Source organism: Pan paniscus, chromosome 11 (genome assembly GCF_029289425.2).
Source record: "Pan paniscus chromosome 11, NHGRI_mPanPan1-v2.0_pri, whole genome shotgun sequence".
NCBI classification, from domain to species: domain Eukaryota; kingdom Metazoa; phylum Chordata; class Mammalia; order Primates; family Hominidae; genus Pan; species Pan paniscus.
Window position 1 is genome coordinate 95379688 of NC_073260.2, and position 18377 is coordinate 95398064.

General features: G+C 38.5%; 1 protein-coding gene across 3 annotated transcripts in view; it reads left to right on the top strand.

Moving 5' to 3' along the window:
* Positions 1 to 2397: 2397 nt before the first annotated feature.
* Positions 2398 to 18377, top strand: part of LINGO2 (leucine rich repeat and Ig domain containing 2) — a 1246058-nt gene continuing 1230078 nt past the window's right edge. For 2 of the 3 annotated variants that reach the window (XM_024930183.3, XM_024930184.3), the window contains exon 1: positions 2398 to 4466. The gene's annotated coding sequence lies outside the window, so the exon portion shown is untranslated. Of the gene's footprint in view, positions 4467 to 5087; positions 5298 to 18377 lie in introns of those variants that run through there. The other variant, XM_024930182.4, reaches the window with a different exon arrangement.

Consider the following 18377-nt stretch of genomic DNA (forward strand, 5'->3'; position numbering starts at 1 on the left):
TTTAAGTGTATAATACAGTATGGTTAATTATAGGCACATTATTGTACAATAGATCTCTAGAATTTATTCATCTTACACAACTGAGATTTTATAATAGCCTCCTCTGTTTTACATAAGAGTATCAACATGGAAGTAAACAATAAAAAGTTTTCTATATCCATAAAATTCCCAATGGCCTGACTCCCCTCTCTGAAAGGAAACCCATAACTCAGCATTTGGCATTCCCATGAAAATAATGCCAAGAAGACACTCTCCTATTTTAACCCGATAAGAGAAGTAAACTGGTCCTGTGTTTTGATACTCAAATAGATATTGACTCGATTGCATGAGAGGTAAGGAACTCATTTTTAAATTTGCCTCTTTTTAGCATTAACAACATATAAATTCCTTTTAGCCTTGAATAATTGAAAATGTGGGGACCTGGCTATTTGAACAGAGCAAAATGATGAATAGTGCAGGCTTCAGAGTCAGAAAGATACTGTGTAGGTTCCATACTTAACTCAATTGTGACAAAATAGATTTGTCACCTTAGGTAAATTTGCATAAGCCTCAATCTCCCTGTAATTTGAGGACATAAAATTTAGGTAAGCAGGTTGTAAACAGGATCAACTGATATAATGTACATAAATCACATTACATAGTCATTAAGTCATTACTCAATACATGGTCGCTTTCATCATCATCATCATCATCATCATATACATCTATTTTATTGTGTACTAGATTCTGTATAGATTCTGGGGAACAACAATGTAAATGACAAGATCCGTGCTCTCAGAGCTCACAGTACAGTAGCAAAGGCATACCAGTAAAGAAAGAATAGCTTTTATCTATGAAAAGACAATACACCAATAGACTGAATGCTATGCTCTAGAGAAGTAAAAGGTGTTCTGAAAATGGCAGTTTGTAGAGAAATGATCTTAAGGAGGGAAAAGGATCAAGATGTTTCCATTGGAAGAGATATCATATATTTCAAATTCAATTATCAGAGAACATAAATACATAGACAACACTGGAATAATGCTGTAGTTATTTTAATTTGGTGGTGAAATCAGATTCTTGGATCTGACGGTATCTTTGAGTCTCAATAGTTTCTTTTCAGTTCCGTAGATAGACCTAAGGGTAGCGGGAATGGGGTACATCCTCTGATCCTGAGGTTTGCTCTCCTTGTTTGTTAAATAATTTCCCCCATAAAAGCAAAATGTAAAAGGCGAGGGGGAAAAGGGTGATCCTTATCCTCTTCCATTTTTTGAATAGGATCCATAAATCTACAGGTTTTTATTATTATTTTTTGAAGGTGCTTAAATGTCAAGAATATTATGCTATGGATTACCACTACTGCATACACATCGCATACATCAAAAACTCAAAGCAAGTAAAAAGACTTCGCCATGGCTGGTACAAGACTTTCCACATTTCCTACCACTGTAAGGCACCCTTCACGTATTAAAGTTAATGAATATGTAAATAACCTATGTTTACTTTAAACAGAAACTTCAGTTGCAGACAGTGGCCTGCATACCAACAGCAACCAAGAAAGGAATTTGAAGTCACAACCTTTTTGGAGAGGAGTCGCTCTAAATTCTGAATTTTCTTGAACCAAGTGAGTCTCTTCATTACGGCTCTGCAATTCATGCCTAATAGTCTGCAGAATATTTTATTGGTAATTGATAGGCTTATATAATCAGAAATCATAAGTTAAAGATGGCCTTTTGTTGGAAATAGTTTATTATAATTCTTATTCCCACTTCGTTATCAGGAACAGTCATTTATTAATTAGGAATAAGAATTAGAACTCGAAGAGGCATCAAATATTGCGGCACGCAGACAATGTATAGATTCATACCAGGTTCCAAAATACTGCCGAACATCCTCCTCTTGAAAGGCTGCAAAAGAGTCATTGTCGAAGATACATTTTAGGACATCAAACCTAAAAACTCAATCCTGGCAAACTAATACACACGCAAACAAAATGCCTCTTTTTATTCCTTAGCACCTCATCACCGATTTCATTATTCACTTCTCCTTCAGGCAAGCTGCGCGGGTTAGCTTCAAGCTCTTCCCTTAATTGCACCAGAAGTTAAGTCTGGGCGTTGGACATACACACTCTAAATCCTTACGCGTGGGTCTGTCTGTGAACAGCCTGGAGCAGCGGAGCAAGTTAGTGGGAGGGTATCGCCAACTGTCTGCTCGCTCCAAGTGGCAGCCTTCATGGATCCATCACCCCTAAACCCACAGCCCCTGTCACTGCCTCTGCACTGAGTCGGCTCAAACAGAATCCAAAGCAGGTTCATCCCTGAAATTCAGACTTGCGCCTGAAGTTACCGGTCCGGAGCCCCTGGGAGCCGCAACGCTCACTGTGGAATGCTCTGGATCGATTTCAGAGCTGTGAGTAGCGCTGCTAGAGGTCATCCTACAAGTTTCATCTTTTGTATTAAATCTTCACTTCTGCGCTCTGCGACTCCACGTTTGCCGCTCAGGAACTCGGTTCCCGGCAAAGTCAACCGCCTTCCAATTTGGAGAGGGACAGTCAAGAACTCCCTTGATTTTGAGGAGATTCTCGATGGAGACGGCGGCGGTGGGTGGCGGAGCGGTGCATCCAGCGCCAGAGCAAAGGAACCTGGTGCCATCTCCAAGCTGGGCAACTTTGCGTTTTCCGCTAGCAGGTCCGAAGCCATAGATATTCGCGAAGCCCCAGAGGGCAGAAATCCTCAGCAATCCTCTGTCTCACAGTTGAAAAGGCAGAGTAGCGCTCTGTTGCAATAGAAACTACGCGGAGCACAAATGCAAGCTTTGGTTAAAAAAAGCACAAAAAACAAAAAAACAACGGGCAAAAGTTTACTCTCTGTAAGCAATTAATTCCTGCAGCCCATTCCGGGTAAAACAAACTCCTCTTGGGAATCTCCTTTCGTGGGAGTTGTGGATGACACGGGGGCGCTTCTGAGAGCGAAGTCTCTCCTGCCTGGGACGCCCCAGCGGTGTAGCACCCAGTGATCCCTCCCGACCGTCGAGGGAAGAAAAAGAAGTTGGGACAGGAGCTAGCCAGAGACCCGGACAGCTACTCCTGGTGCAAAACCTTGGAAATGGCTGCTAAAGGGGTTGGGTCTCCAGACTCCTAATCCCTCCCCTTTCTCCAGCTGAGCCGTTCACCTGCTACCGTCCAGTTTACAATATAAGCGTAGCACCTAAATTAACCCAGTTCCAAAAGCTAGGCACTACAATTCCCTAAGAAATTCATTTTCGAAACATCTAAGCGACTTTCGGGAGCTCCTTGGGGGAAATGTTACGAAGGGAGTGGGCAGGTAAAGACGGGATGCGAGGGGATTATGTTCACGAAGCGATGTGTAGGCTCCTCTATTCGAAGGACCTCGGGGAGCCCCTCAGCTCCCAGGAGAGCTGCTGCAGCCACTTCAATTCTCCACTACAGAAGGGGCGGAGGTGGCCCCTGGAGGGTGGCGATGGGAACAGGGCTCATCTTTAGTCTGGTGGCCTCTCGCTGGGTGTCGAGGGGGTGTAACTGGCTTCAAGAAAAGAGCTAGGGAGTCGAAATGCCAGACCGGGCAGAGAACGGAGAGGTGGCCCAACGGACTTAAGGGCGTGCGGCGAGGAACTGCCTGCCGGCAATCCGCTAACTAGTGAGGATTGATTGACTCTTTCTGTCATCAGCATCCTTGGAACCCCTACTCCTCCTCAGGTCTCCCGACTTTTCGCCCGCCAGTGGCCGGGGGCCGCGGGCGCAGGGCTGGGCGTGCGTGTGTAGCTGCGCGCGCGCGGGTGTGCGCGCCAGTGTGTGTGCGCAGCCCGAGCTCTGAGCCCGGCCGCCAAGCCCCAGCCGGCTATCCTGCGTCCCGCCTTGCAGCCGCCTCCTCAAAGCCTCTTCACCTGGCGCCGCCGCCCGCCGCCCGCCCAGCCCCGCACCGGCGCTGCCTCCCCTCAAAGTTTCCCCAGCGTAGACACCTTCGCGCTGCAGCAGCCCAGGGAGACGGTGTTCCGAAGCTGTGCCTTGGAGTGGCTCTTCTTACACCTTTCCGCCTCATCCCCACCTAATTCGGGCGGGGAGTAGAAAATTTTCCAAATTAAGGGGAGAAAGGGGGGAGGGGCATTATCGAGAGAAAGCAAGAGGAGCGGCCGCAACTGAGAATATCCTGCCTGATGCCAGGGAATTGACTGACGTGTCTGTGGGGTTACGGAAGAAAACTGAATAGGCAGCCAAGTTGGCCCAGGAGGGGCTGGGAGGCTTCCGGGTGCCGGGAAGGTGGTCCCGGTCTCCATTTCCACTGGTACGAAGGCTTGGAGGCGCCTCTATGGTGAGGGCTTTTGAACCGCCATCCCCTCCTGATCCCTTGGAAAGGAGGAGCCTTCAGAGCTGAGGAGGGGGAAGTCCAGGAAAAGCCCCTGGACTTGTGTGCGTCGCATCCTTGGCTTGGGATTTTAAGGACACGAAGGAGAATTAACAGCGCCTCAAGGTAAGAGGCAGCAAAGCTGCTGCTTGAATTGCCAGAGACAATAACTTAAAATAGATGTTGGGGATGGGGTGGGGGTTAAGTCAAGTTAGGAGGATCTCTCCGGGCGTCGCTACGCGATCGCACGACCCGCCTGGCAAGTCAGGGAGTAGCCGGTGCTGCGCTGCCCAGCTGCGAGGCAGGAAGCCAGAGGAGTGTCCTGTCCTTACACTTTCTGAAACCTATTGGAAAACGATTTCGGACTGGGTTCTCTGTGGAGGTTGATATACAGCGTGGATTTGGGTTTTGGGTTTTCGTTTTTTTACCAGAGAGGTTTTTTAAAAAATTTTTATTAGCACCGCAGACCCACCCCCAATTGCCATAGAGAGCTGTGGGCACCGGTGAACGCAGCTAGGACGCGGTGGCAGGTGAGCCTGGCGCAGGTGGGCAGGTGGGGGCGGCGGCGGCACCCGGCCGGCGGACTCGGGGGCGCGCGAAGCCCACGCTGCCGCTTGGCCGGCTCCCTGCAACCGGCGTCGGAACCTGGGCGCCGCAGGTCGCCTGCTGTTCCCTTCGCCTCCGCTAGAGGCTCCCAGCGGGCGCCGCGGAGCGGGTGGGTGTGGGGGCGCCAGGAGGCGGCGGGGTGAGCGCGGAGAGCCAGCGTGCTCGCGGGGTGGCGGAGCCCGCGCGGCAGGGGCGGGGGACGTGAGCGGCAGTCCCGGCGCGCTTCCGAGCTCCGCTCCGCGCCGCGGGGACGCAGGTCCGAACCCGGCTGAGCTCTGGAAAGCTGTGCCTTGAACTGGAGCCACTTCGGGGATGAGATCCTGGCCCGCACCCTGAGGGCAGCCCCGGGAGGTAATGCCCTCTTTCTCCTCCTCTCTCCTTTCGCCTCTTGGTTCTCTGTAAATTCTCAGTCAGATACTCAGGGTGGGAGGGAGTGAAGGGTGAGAGAGAGTCTATAGGGTCTGTATCTAAAAAAGGTGCCTTTCAGTGTTGCTCCGTGGTGCTCTGTTGTATGTGTATTCGAACTAATGCCCAATTTCCCCCGCCTCCCTTGAATATTTGGCTGCTTTAAGGGAAGTTTTTTGCGGAGAACGCTGGGTGGTTGGTCTGGGCCAGGCTGCTCCGAGGTGAGCTAGGGGACCTGCTGTGCCCGCTTTGAGCCGCAGTAGACTGGAGTGCAAGACTCCAGGGATGTGGTGTGGTGGAGAAAACGAGTACCACACCCTCTTCTTTTCCTCTTCACCTGCTGGTGAAGTCTCCCCATTCAGCATTTTGCTGATTTCCTTTTCCGAGGGATTGGCTCAGAGAACTGAGGAAAGCTGCTGAAATACTTGGAGGGAGGGAGGGAGAGAGAGAGAGAGAAGAGAAGAGAAGGATGAGAAGGAAGTCATGGTCTGAGCATCAGAAGAGGAAGGAGGGCGAAGTTAAGCTTGTGTGTTTGAGGTGGGGGAGTGAGTGCTGGGAAATGGCCTTGGAGTTCAGTTTATTTGATGAAGTCAGATTCACTTCACATTTCACACTTTGACATAATCCAGTTTGCTGAAGCCACCTAACAGATATTATCTGTGCTGTGTACTGCCTTGGGCTCAGTGGGCACTGAATATGTTTGATGAGTGTGTCTAAGCAATAGATAAATAAATAAATGAAAGAGTGCTTATTGTGTTTGCTTGGTGTGATTACCCCCGTGTCTGTCAGCCGGTAATGTATGTATTTTTCAGCGTGCTGTGCTGTGTTTGTGCATACCATATGTGGTCATTTTACACTCAGTAATGCAGTTTCAGGGTCTTGGAAAGGTGGCTCTTAACAAAGACGAATATTTAGAATAATACTAAAGGAAGACCAAAAATTACCATGGGGTGTGGAATATTCCAGGAATACTGAATAGAAGCTGAGATCCATCATTGGTGAAAATATTGGGCCACATACTGAAAGGGCAAAAAATATTTTTCAGAAATTAGAAGCAGTGGTTAACATTTTAAAAGAAGGAGATGTTCTTTAGGGTTCTGTCACCATCACCCAGTAGCATGTGTTACTCCCAATACAGTTGGAGTGTGAGGAAGAAAAAAAATGTACTTCCTGTTCAAAACCAGTAAAATGTTTTGAGATCTGCCAGGTATTTCACCTTAAGAATTTAAATGGAATGGATTGCCTATTGATGGCAGAAGTGGTTTAGTTATGTAAGGCATCTATTATTTTTGATTAAATACATATATAAGTTAATAGTTTTATATAATTTTACTGTAGTGGGGATGGAAGCAGGACAATTTATTGATGTTTTTCATTCCTGATTAACACATAGCATTATCTCAGGGAAGATTTATATAAAGTTTGTCATTCATGTATTATAGTGGATGATGCTCTGTGTGGAAGGCAAGAATATATATCTTGATGAAGTCCCCAAAAGGATGGTTTATGTTTTTAAAATACAGTATTTTAGAAATTTTTATGATGTGAAAAAGTGATACTCATCTGAATATAGGTACAACTTATATATACACTAATCATTTATTTGTTGAATTAAATTAACAAAGACATACATATTTAGGGCTCAAATGTATTTCTGAAAGACACCTCTAAAACCAAAGGAAGATCTGCTATTAAGACTCTGTGTATATGATGTATAAGGGAAGTTTTCTTTCTTGACATTTAATCTAATTAAACTGGTGAGGCTGGTTTGTAATCTCGAGTCAGTTTTAGGACTCCATCTCTAAAGATGCTTTCCTCTCTAATAAATGTGATTTTAAAAGAGACCAAACATTAAAATGTTCCACAGCTGTCATGGACCAGAAAACCATTTGAGTCCTCTGCAACTTCATGTCAAGAATAAGAAGTGATAGGAAGTTGTCACAAATTAATTGGCTTGATACTTCAATTAAAAACTGATTATGATCTGGCTCTGGTAGTCATTATGGTTGATTTCCTTTGGTCTCTAGATATTCTGTGAAAGGACTCTAGGTGGAAATGTTTTCCTGTAGTACAAGGAGAGGAGGTCACTATATGCAAAGAGGTTTGTCAGTTACTGATTCTCCAATTTGGTTGTGTTGTATCCTTAAGGAAGCATGTTAGATTGAAAAAGAATCCATTTTCTCAATTTATGTAAATATTTCTCTTTGTCATAGCCCTCAACCAACCTCTGAGTACTGTATTTATAATTTTGTTGAAATATGTCACCAAGCCTCTTCCCTTTATGGTTTAGGGGCTACTTTGATGTTAATAACTTTAAAAACTATTTAAGCATAAAATACCATATTTCCTGAAAGAAAATAAATTAAATTTAAAAAGGGTTTGGGGTAAGGAAATTAAGGGAGAATATGAGGGAAAGGTTAAATTCCAGGTATCAGGCTTACCCATCTAATGGCATATACTTCTGTGATTTTTTTGTTATGCTTCTAAAGAAATCCTTCCTTCCTTCCTTCCTTTTCTTCTTCCCTCTTTTTCCTTTAAAATATTTCCTTCAGAATTAAATCCATGCTAATTTACAGTTACTTTATAATGGTCAGTCCATAATTTACTTTTAAGTGGGTGATAGTCTTAAAATACTAAGATTGTTGCATTTATTTTTTAATTTTATACAAAAATTGACTAGAAGGTGGGTTTGGGTCTTTAGGGAGTTCGAGTCATCAGTTTATTATCGTCTCTTAAATTGTAAATGCATCTTGTGTCTCGCTGCAACTTCACTGCCTTTCGTTTCTGGAAAGTATAAAAGCATGGATAGGTATTCATTTGACATAGATGGACAGCCTAAGAACATGGTGCATTTGTGCTTTGAGTGGCTTATTTTCATATGATTAATACTCTGTGAACAAATTGGCCAATGTAATCAAATATGTAATGTTCATATTCAGCAAGTAGTAGAGTGACATTTGTCAGTGTATATTGGTTCAGAAATAAGTATCATATTTTAGGAAACCTTAGCTTCATCTAAACCTTAATAAAAGTTACTTTTTAAAAAAAGGATTATCACTCAACAGATACAGTTGCTGTATCTATTCTTAAATGTCCTCAAGAGAGAAGATCCTAGTTCTAAAAATCTCCCAAGAGAAACTAATCCAGTGCCACTGGGAGGCAGCATGAATAAATAGAAAAAGCAGTGGATCTGACACCAGAAGACTTGAATTCCACTGTGTTTCTCATGACTAGCAGTGTCTTCTTTGAAAAGCTGTCTTATTTTTTCTAAGGCTCAGTGTTGATTTCTGTACAATGGGAATGCTTAATATCTACCTACTCTATGTTTAAAAATTGGTAACAGCTAGCTTTAAGCATTGGAAAAAGAAAAACAGAACTTTCAGGTGCCAAGTAAATGTAGCGCTTGATAGAAGAATAAATAAAATATATTTAAAGAATGCTTGTAAAACTTCAGTAATGCATCATGGATTTTGATATGCCTTTGATGAGAGGAATATTTTCTCTGAATGAGATATTAACATGTGTCATGAAAGTCAAATTTAAATTAATATTTATATATGGGAGATGATTTTCTCAAAGTTATTATTAATAAGGCACAAATTTTGTGATGTATGGAAATCTTATAATGCTTATTGTATGGGCCATAAAAGTTCATCTGGGCATTTGTGCTGTTCTTAAAGAGTTTTGATAACAAAGAAGAGGCAAGGAAAAAGAGTTAAAATATCATTTAATAATAAAGTCTCAGTTGGGTTTCTGATTTTTTAATTTTTTAGCAATTCTACATTTTTCTTCTGCTTGTGAGTATACTTAATATGACACAGGTAGGAACTGTCCCTTGCTTTCATTATTGTCAGGTCAGTTACCCAATTTTTATGAACACTAAAAATATTTAGCTTGTGGAATATTTTGTTCAGTGATTTAATCTATGAAATGGAACACAAACCTAATATATTATCTTAGTTTTTTACAGTGGAATTTGCCCAGGACCACTGATAGACCATTTGTCCTATTTTATTTTATTGGCTTTAATGCTAATAATATTAGTTATAAGTTATTTTCATTATGTGAGTTAGGAAGAAAATACATGGTAGATATTAAATGACTCATGGATTTGAATAAAATTTTAAAAGCTCCATTGAAATAATTATGTGCTCTTTTTATAAAATATGAGGTTCGCTAGGATTTGACTAGAATACATTTTGTTAATTTTCTAAATGTATTCACTAGTTAATGTCAAGAATAGCCTGTCTTTACTGGCTGCAAGGGTAAGTTAAATACCATTTCCTTCCCTAGAGTTTTGGTGTCATTGTCAGTAAAAACTATAAGTGTATTTTCTCTAACAAAACGAGTAAGACTAAATGCAAACCTGGGAACCTAGACTAGAAAACAAATTACATTTTTTGTTGTTATAATAGAACATTATATCAAATTGCCTATAAAGGTAGAATTATTGTCTTTACAAATATCATACCTGAAGTTCAGTGTAACAGAAATATATGCAAAAATATAAGATTCCCAGCACATTCAGTTTCTAGGTAGCACCATAGAGTTTGTGAAATGGATTCTAAATTGGACGACATAAGAGGATTTTGTATCTTCAGACAATCTCATTCTATTATAATGTAACTATGGTTAGCTGCAAGATATCTATCTACTAGCCAGCATGAAGAGAAATAATTAGCATAAAAACTGTATTGCTCCAGGTACACCAGGAGAGTCAACAACAGTGCCTTGTGATAAATGTTGATTTTGAAACGGTGAGCTTCATTTTTCAAAAGGAAAGTGCCTTTATCTTCTTAACAATTTTTGACTTGACCTTTATATACATATATACGTATATGTACAATATCATATGAACACATCTTCTTTATATATACTTTATATATATATATTCTGTCTATGTATATAGACAGCATATGCATACATAGGGAGGGAGAGTCTCTATGTATATATGTATGTACATATGTATATCTACATATATATATGTACACATACATACACACACACATATAGCCTGATGAAAGCAGTCCTCGTGAGGTGAGGATGTGACTGTCACCTGCTGGTTAAGCCTATGATTATGGATTGCAAATGTTTTTTCTTTATTCAATTTTATTTGCAGGTAATGATAAAAGCCTAGCTTTGGTCTCGATTAGTTAAATTCACATCAATTAATATGCAAATATTTATTGTTGATAAACTAATTTTCTATTTGATATTCAGGATATAATGGTACATGAGAATTTGTTCTTGTTCTTAAGAATTCTGTGTTCTTGTTAAGCAGAGAAGACAAAAATCGGTGATAAGCTAACAAAAATAGAATAGAGCATCACCTCATTCAGGATATTCTTATTAAATATCTATTGTTCCCAAGGGTATACAAAATAACAATACAAAAGTTGTGTCACCAGGCAATTCAGAGTAGGGTGAAGTGTGAGTGGTCTGAAAAAGATTCATGTAGGGGGAGGAAACTGGGCTGAGAGTGAGTATAACACTGTAAAAGTAAACAATAAATATATAAACTCTCTAGTAATTAAAGCAATGCAAAATAACACAGTAGTAAGATAGTCTTTGCTGATGAGTTGGGACAAAGATGAAAACATCGATAGACTCCTTGTGTTGGCAAGGGAGTGGGGAAATAAACACTCAATACATAATTGGAGTCATTGTAAACTGGTTCAGCTCATCTAACATGCAATTTAAGTAATTATTGCTTGGATATATATTAAATTACAAATGCTCATAATAATTGTCTTTATAGTTCCTCTTTTAGAAGTTTATCCTCAGAAATGCTCCCATGAATCTCTAGCAATATATCATGTACACACAAGAAGAAATAGACAACTTGAATGACTCTGTCTTTTAAAGAAATGGTATCTGTAGTTAAAACTTTTCCACACCAAATTAGCAAATGGATAAATAAGGTATATCCATACTATGGAAAATGTTCATCAGTGAAAAGGAATGAAATACTGATACGTGCTACAACATGGATATACCTTTAAAACAATATGCTACTTGAAAGAAGCCAGTAACAAAAAACACCATGTGATATAATTATGTGAAATGTACAGAAAAACATATCTATGGAATTTAAAAGTAGAGTGGTTTTCATCTGGCACTAGCAGTGGGGTTGTTGAGTGACTGCGTATGGGCACAAGGAATCTTTTGGGACAATGGAACTATTCTGTAATGGGATTGTGCTGATGGTTGCACAAATCTGTAAATTCACTAAAAATCATTTAATTGTTCACATAAAAAGAGTAAATTTCATGGTATTTGAATTATGTGGCAAATCAGTTGTTAAAAACCCAGACACAAAACAAAAAATCTTCCTACAAAGTAAACTGAAGGCGCAGATGACCTTACTAATAAAATCTTCCTAATATTTAGGGAAGAAATAATACCAGATCTATATAAACTCTTTCAGGAAACTGTAGAGGAGGGAACATTTTCCAACTATGAGACCAACATAAAAGTTATCATAAGAAAATAAAACAACAGGCCAATATCCTACAGAACATAGATGTAAACATTATTAATGAAATGTTAGCAAGTATAAATAGCAATGGCAAGTAAAGATAATACATCATGAACAAGTTAGGTTCATCCCAGAAATGCAATGTTGGTTTAACATTAGAAAATAAATTGAATAGTTCACCATATTAACAGAGTAAAAAGAAAAACTGGCCAAGCATGGTGGCTCACACCTATAATCCCAGCACTTTGGGAGGCCGTGGTGGGTGGATACCGAGGTCAAGAGATCGAGACCATCCTGGCAACATGGTGAAACCCTGTCTCTACTAAAAATAACAAAAATTATCTGAGTGTGGTGGTGTGTGCCTGTAGGTCCAGCTACTCGGGAAGCTAAGGCAGGAGAATCACTTGAACCCAGGAGGCGGAGGTTGCAGTGAGCCAAGAATGCACCACTGCACTCCAGCCTGGCAACAGAAAAAAAGAAAAAGAAAAACCATATGGTGATCTCAGATGCAGAAAAATCATTGGAAAATACAACAATTATTCTTGATAAAAACTGTTAGCAAGTTAGGAATAGAAGGCAACTTCCTCAACTTGATAAGGAACATCTGCAGTAAACCTAGAGCTAATATCATACTTAATGGTGAAACACTAAGTGCTTTTTCTCTAAGCTTGGAAGAAATGTAAGAATGTATGCTATCATCACTTTTACTCAACGTTTATAATGGAAATCATTTAAATAAGGTGAGAAAAAGACTCAGGCAGAGAGATTAGAAAGGAGGTGCAAAACTGTGTGAACATGATTTTATTAAATAATTGAAAAAACTCCAAATGTCCAATAGGAAAATAGATAAACAAATGTTGGAATATTCGTGCAGTATGTTTCTGGTTTAATAAGACGGTAAGTGGAATGTTGTAGTTCTTTAAATACCATCATGAGAAAATCTCCAATATATATTTTTAAGAAGGAAAATATGGTTGTAGAGCAATACTTAATCTATAGTGAATTGACTGATTAATTCTTCAGGTATTTATTGGGTACCTCTTTTGTGTTAAGCACTGGAGTATGTAGGCCCTGGGTCATATATTGTCTGTGGGAAGGGGACAGATATAATCCTGCCCTTGAGAGACTTACAGGCTAATGAGAAAGAATTTACAAGCAACTAAAATAAATGAAATTCATAATGAGAAATTGTGTTATGTGCATATAAGAAATGAAGTTGAATGACAGGGATTTATCCATGAGTTTGAAAGATAGAAAGATTTTCCTAAGAGGTGTCTGGTTCCTAGTGAGCATTCAGTTGAGAACTATTTTTATAATAGATTAATCCAAATCATTCATCTTTCCTATTTTACCTAATTTTGCTTCATATCTGGTAAACTGAAGGAGTACATGCTATACTTCCCTATCACACTAACTTTTCCTGTGTCATTATACTCTTTTCTTACTTTGAATGATTCCCATAATCATCATCTGCATTCTTCTAGCACCTACTGTGAACAAATGCATTATTTTATGCGCATTCACAGTTGCATAAGGCACATCTTATTACATTCATTTAGTCTTGAGTTGAAACCTGTTTCTTAATGTGTAATTTTTATTATTTTTTCCTTTTTCTTTGGTTACAAAAGTAAAATATTTGCATCATAAGTGTATTTAATATCATAGCAATATATAATACACAAAGTGAAGGAACTTCCTGGGGCTCCCTTGTTCCTAAGGTTTGACAAAATAGGAAGCTATGTTGCACAAGAAATGTCAGAGTGAGTAAGTGTGAAGAGTGAGACTAAGTGCTGTGTGGATAATAGGCAAGAGGATTAAGTGGCCAGGGACCAGAAAACGCTTCAGAAGATAGACGTCCAATGGAATTTTTCAGTTACAACGTTGTAATCTGTGCAGTGGTACTGCTTCCTGTGATCTCAACATCTTCAACAAAGTCACATATATGTTAGTCTTAGTAACATTAGTGTGATTGGATTCCTGGTAGTGGTTGGTGACAGAATTTATTTTTTGTCAGAGTTGGGGTAGCAGTGTGAGAGAGGGAGCTTGTGTAAATAAGATACATGGGTCATAAAGCATGTAAATAAGACATGGGTCGTAAGAACATGAGTCATGCTCTCTCTTGTATGTTTTCTGTAAGTGGCCTTAACCATCTAGTTCATTTACCCATGCCTTAGATACATTCCTTGCAAAACATTCCTTCCAAGTAGTTGTGTAACATAACCTTAAACACTGAAGTCTGTAGCAGATTACTTTGTCTGGCTATACATGGTTTTAATTGATATTTTTATTTTTTTCCATAAAACCTCATTCTATCTAACTAAAGTAGATTGATGGTAGTCCATTACCCCTTCTTTCTAAAGAACTTTTTGATTATAATCAGTGAAGATCATTCTAGAACATATTCATGAGTTCCTGATCTTACCTTATTTTTGTAGATGATTAAATTAAGTGGAAGCATTTGCATATATATATGGTTGGTTCTGAATTCAAGATTCTTCTCACAGGTACTGCATAAACTCAATAAAAATTTAGTCTATTATTTCGTCTTTAATTACACTTAAAATATGTGTGAACAAGATTGATGAAATAAATGTGAATTGAAATACATTCCACATGTTATTTATAGGTCCTTATGTAGCCTAGCAAAATACTTAGGTATGGGTGACTGCTAAAAGGAAGTGGATTTGATGATCGTTCTGTTGGACCTGGAGCTTCTGGTCCTATTCATCAGTTCGTAGGAATGCTTACTGTGGGTTTTACAGAGAGATTAGGAGATTAAAACTAAAAGTATTACTAGCTGACCCAAAAACGAAGGTTCCATGATTATGTTGAAGTAAAGCTCAAGGAAGGGTATGAAGTTTGATTCAATAGAAATAAATGGTTTCAAATTACAGCTTGAGAATATGGATGATAATCATATGTTTTGTCTGTAATAATGGTAGAAAACCATGGGAGTTATTTGCATGTTGGGGAGGATAATTATTCATCTTTCCATTTAGCTCTCCTTGTGGAATTAGAAAGACTATAGATACATCAAGTATAAGATCACTTTATAAGAATAAAGTGCTAATGAATGTAATTATTAATTTATACTCAATTTTTAGATGTTGGAAGCAGTATTTAAAAGTAAAATAATCTGGTACTTACTAATAAAGCCACTCAATTTAAAAATATGTCTCCATGGCTTTGCACGTTGGGATTCATGCAACTGGAATAGTCTTTTTCAGATCACATGGGAAGACTCCTACTTATACTTAAAAAATGAGCTTAGTATCATATTCTCAATAAATCATTCCAAAATTCCTGGAATCTCTCTACTTTTACAAGCTTCTGTTTTTATATGTATTATTTAATATATTATTATTTTTGTTCATTGGCCTATTTATCTTTCCAAATCATGTGGTCCTGGAAGACAAAAATTATATCTTATTTATTACCATTAAAAATATCTTTGGACCTAGTTCTTACTAAATATTTTTGAAATTAATTGAACTGTGATTTTTAGAACATTTATATAGTTTTAAATCATATCCAAAACCATAGTAATACTGTTTCCAATTGGTAAAAGAGGTAACATGCAGTGACTAAATGTTTAAGATTTGGTTTCAAATTCTCACTGCCATTGATTTCTGGTTATTGGACCTTGAACAATCTCTTCGTCTCATGACGTGTTAGTTTCCTAATATGTAAAATAGGGGTGAAAAACACTTTTCTGGCCTGCATGTCTTACCTGAAGTTTATGATGATAGGATAAACCATGGGTGTAAAATAAATTTGTGTGCTCAGTAACTACACAAAGTCATTCCTGTATTAAGTATACAATTAAAAGCCACTAATAAAATAATCTTAAATGAAATAATTTACATCACTTTTCTAATAATGAGAGGTTTGTACAGAAAAGTAAAGCCAATGAACTTGAAATCTCTTTCTTTCTATTGGATTTTCCCTGCCTTTTTATAACAGTTTCATTGCATCTTAATATAATATGAGTTTGATTTTATAGGTTATAGAACAAAGATAACAATACAAATTGACTATTGTAGTTTAAACACATGGTTATAGATGGCTTAATTGATAACTTTCATATAGTTATTTAGACCTGGATTGATGATTGTTGAGCAACTCTTTGTATCTGAGTAAGCACTGATTTTTACCATCTCTTCAAATTAGAGCCAGTTTAAAGTGAGTAAATTGTATGATATGTGAATTATATCTCTATAAGGCTGTTATGAAAATTTGTGGAATTTGTGCCTAAAATATCCATGCGTTCATGCTGATATAAACACATGATCAAATGAATGAATGAATTGGGAAGAATAGGCAAATCTATGCAAAACAATTTCAAATAATTTATGTAGATACTTGCCCTGAAGGAAGTGGAGTATAATTCTCCACTCTTTAAGCATGGCTGCACATAGTGACTTCCATCTAAACAGTATGCATAGAAAGGAGGAGGAAAAAGTAATGTTACAATGCAGAAACCAGACAAACATGACCTCAACCAAGTGACCAAGGTCAACATCAACTGTGGTGATCATAGTGATAGAACGTACCCTTGGTATAGTGAGAATGATGGTTTACCTCTGTGGTCTTCCTCCCAGAAATGCATAACTTTAGTCCAATCATGAAAAAAAATAGGCAAATCCCAACCAAGGAACATTGTACAGAATATCTGATCAGTACTCCTCAAAACTGTCAAGCTCATCAAAAACAAGGAAAGTCTGAGAAACTGTCATAGCCAAGAAGAGGCTAAGGATATATGACAACTAATATATGGTATCCTGTATGGGATCCTGCAATAGAAAAAGGACATTTGATAAAAACTAAGGAGATCTGAATAAAGTATGGACTGTAGTTAACGGCAATGTAACTTTTGTTTGTTCATGAATTGTGACGAATATACCATACTTATGTAAGATGTTTATAGTAGGAAAAACTGGGTGTAACGTAGATAAGAACTCTTTGTGCTATGAAATTTTTCTATATATCTTAACTTTTTTAAAAAGGTCTTTTTAAAATTAAAACATAGCCAATTTACATAAAACAAACAGTATTTTACTCATTTTTATTTTGAATATTTGATCTCTTTAAACGTGCATATCCGATTTTCTTCTTTGATACTTTCTTTATCACTGAAAAAGAAAAATTCAAAGATTAAGATTAAATAGTTACTGATTTAATGGTAGTTTCATCTGGGAGTTCTATTAATGTGTTCTGATACTATAAGGGGTTATCACTCTATACCTAAATCTAGTTTGTTGGAAATACATTACGTTTTTCGTCTCTGCCCAGCATTCCTATTTGGCCAATGTTACAGAGTCTAATCAGATTTTCTGCCATTCATTTTGCTGTGATGGAGCATTTTCCTAGGTGTTTCTGACTTAAGTCAGATTTTCACTGCATTTTTATCTTTAATTTTGGTTTCATGTATCCAGGAAAAACTCCAGGGTAGTCTAGCCTGATTTCTAAACATTTTTCCTATTTCTGTAATAGCTTTTTATCTTAATGCTTCTGAGATTCTCTTGGTGATATGTGATAATTTTCTCTGATATTCTTAAGGCATTCTGATAGTTTTTGTTAAGCTTCACTTTGAAGCTTTTTTTTTCTCTCAATACTTTTTTCCTGTTTACCATTCACTGAAAATTTACTCATCTAGCATGAGCTGTTTTTCATTTGTCCTTATTTAAGCCAACTGGTCTTTCTCCACTTTGCTTTCACTATTTTTCATTCAAACCTGCTCTATGGGGCTAAATATTTTCTTGCTCATGAATAAAATGTCAGATAGGCCTCCTATTTCATTTACTGTTAGAGAATAAAATGTTCAGCAATTACTGCTAATCACATGAATAGTGACATTTCTTTTACATACTATTCATATAAAAAGGAGGTCTTAAATCTATTTAATATGAAAGTTTTCCCAGCATTTTTCTGGCCACCTCTATTGGGAAAAGGGGAGTTGGTCAGCCTTTCCTATGTTTCTCCCAGTTCGCCTCTATGCTTTCTGTCCTTTTCAAGGATGCTGCCTCTGACTCTTCTAGGGTTAAGCCTCAGAAAGGTAGGAGAGGTAAAGGTGAAGTGTGACTTGACTGACTTAAATGTAACCCTGGATAAACTTCCCCTGGGTTTGGTGGATTCTCTTTCTTTTTCAATGATTTTTTTTGTTTTATCTTCAAGTGGTACAGTGGATGTGAATGCTAGAAAAAATTTCTGGCTGTGTGCCTCTTGGACACATGGTAGGACTGAACTTCCTGGCTTTCTGTGGTTGGGCAGGGCATTTAACCAGTTCTGATTAATGAGTTTTGAAGTTTTGAACAAAAATGAAAAATGTCAGTGATAGGCTGAACTGGGATGGGAGTCTCCAGAGATCTTTCTTTTCCTTTAGACACTGCAGTCTACAACTGTAGAGGAGATGCCTATTGTTTCATCATGAAATCACTGAAACTTCAATGAGAGGAGCCAGCTTCTGCCTCCCACAGGCCCGCAACAGCCATTATACTTGAACAAGAAATTAATCCTTGTGGTTTTACGCCATTAAAATTAAGGGATTT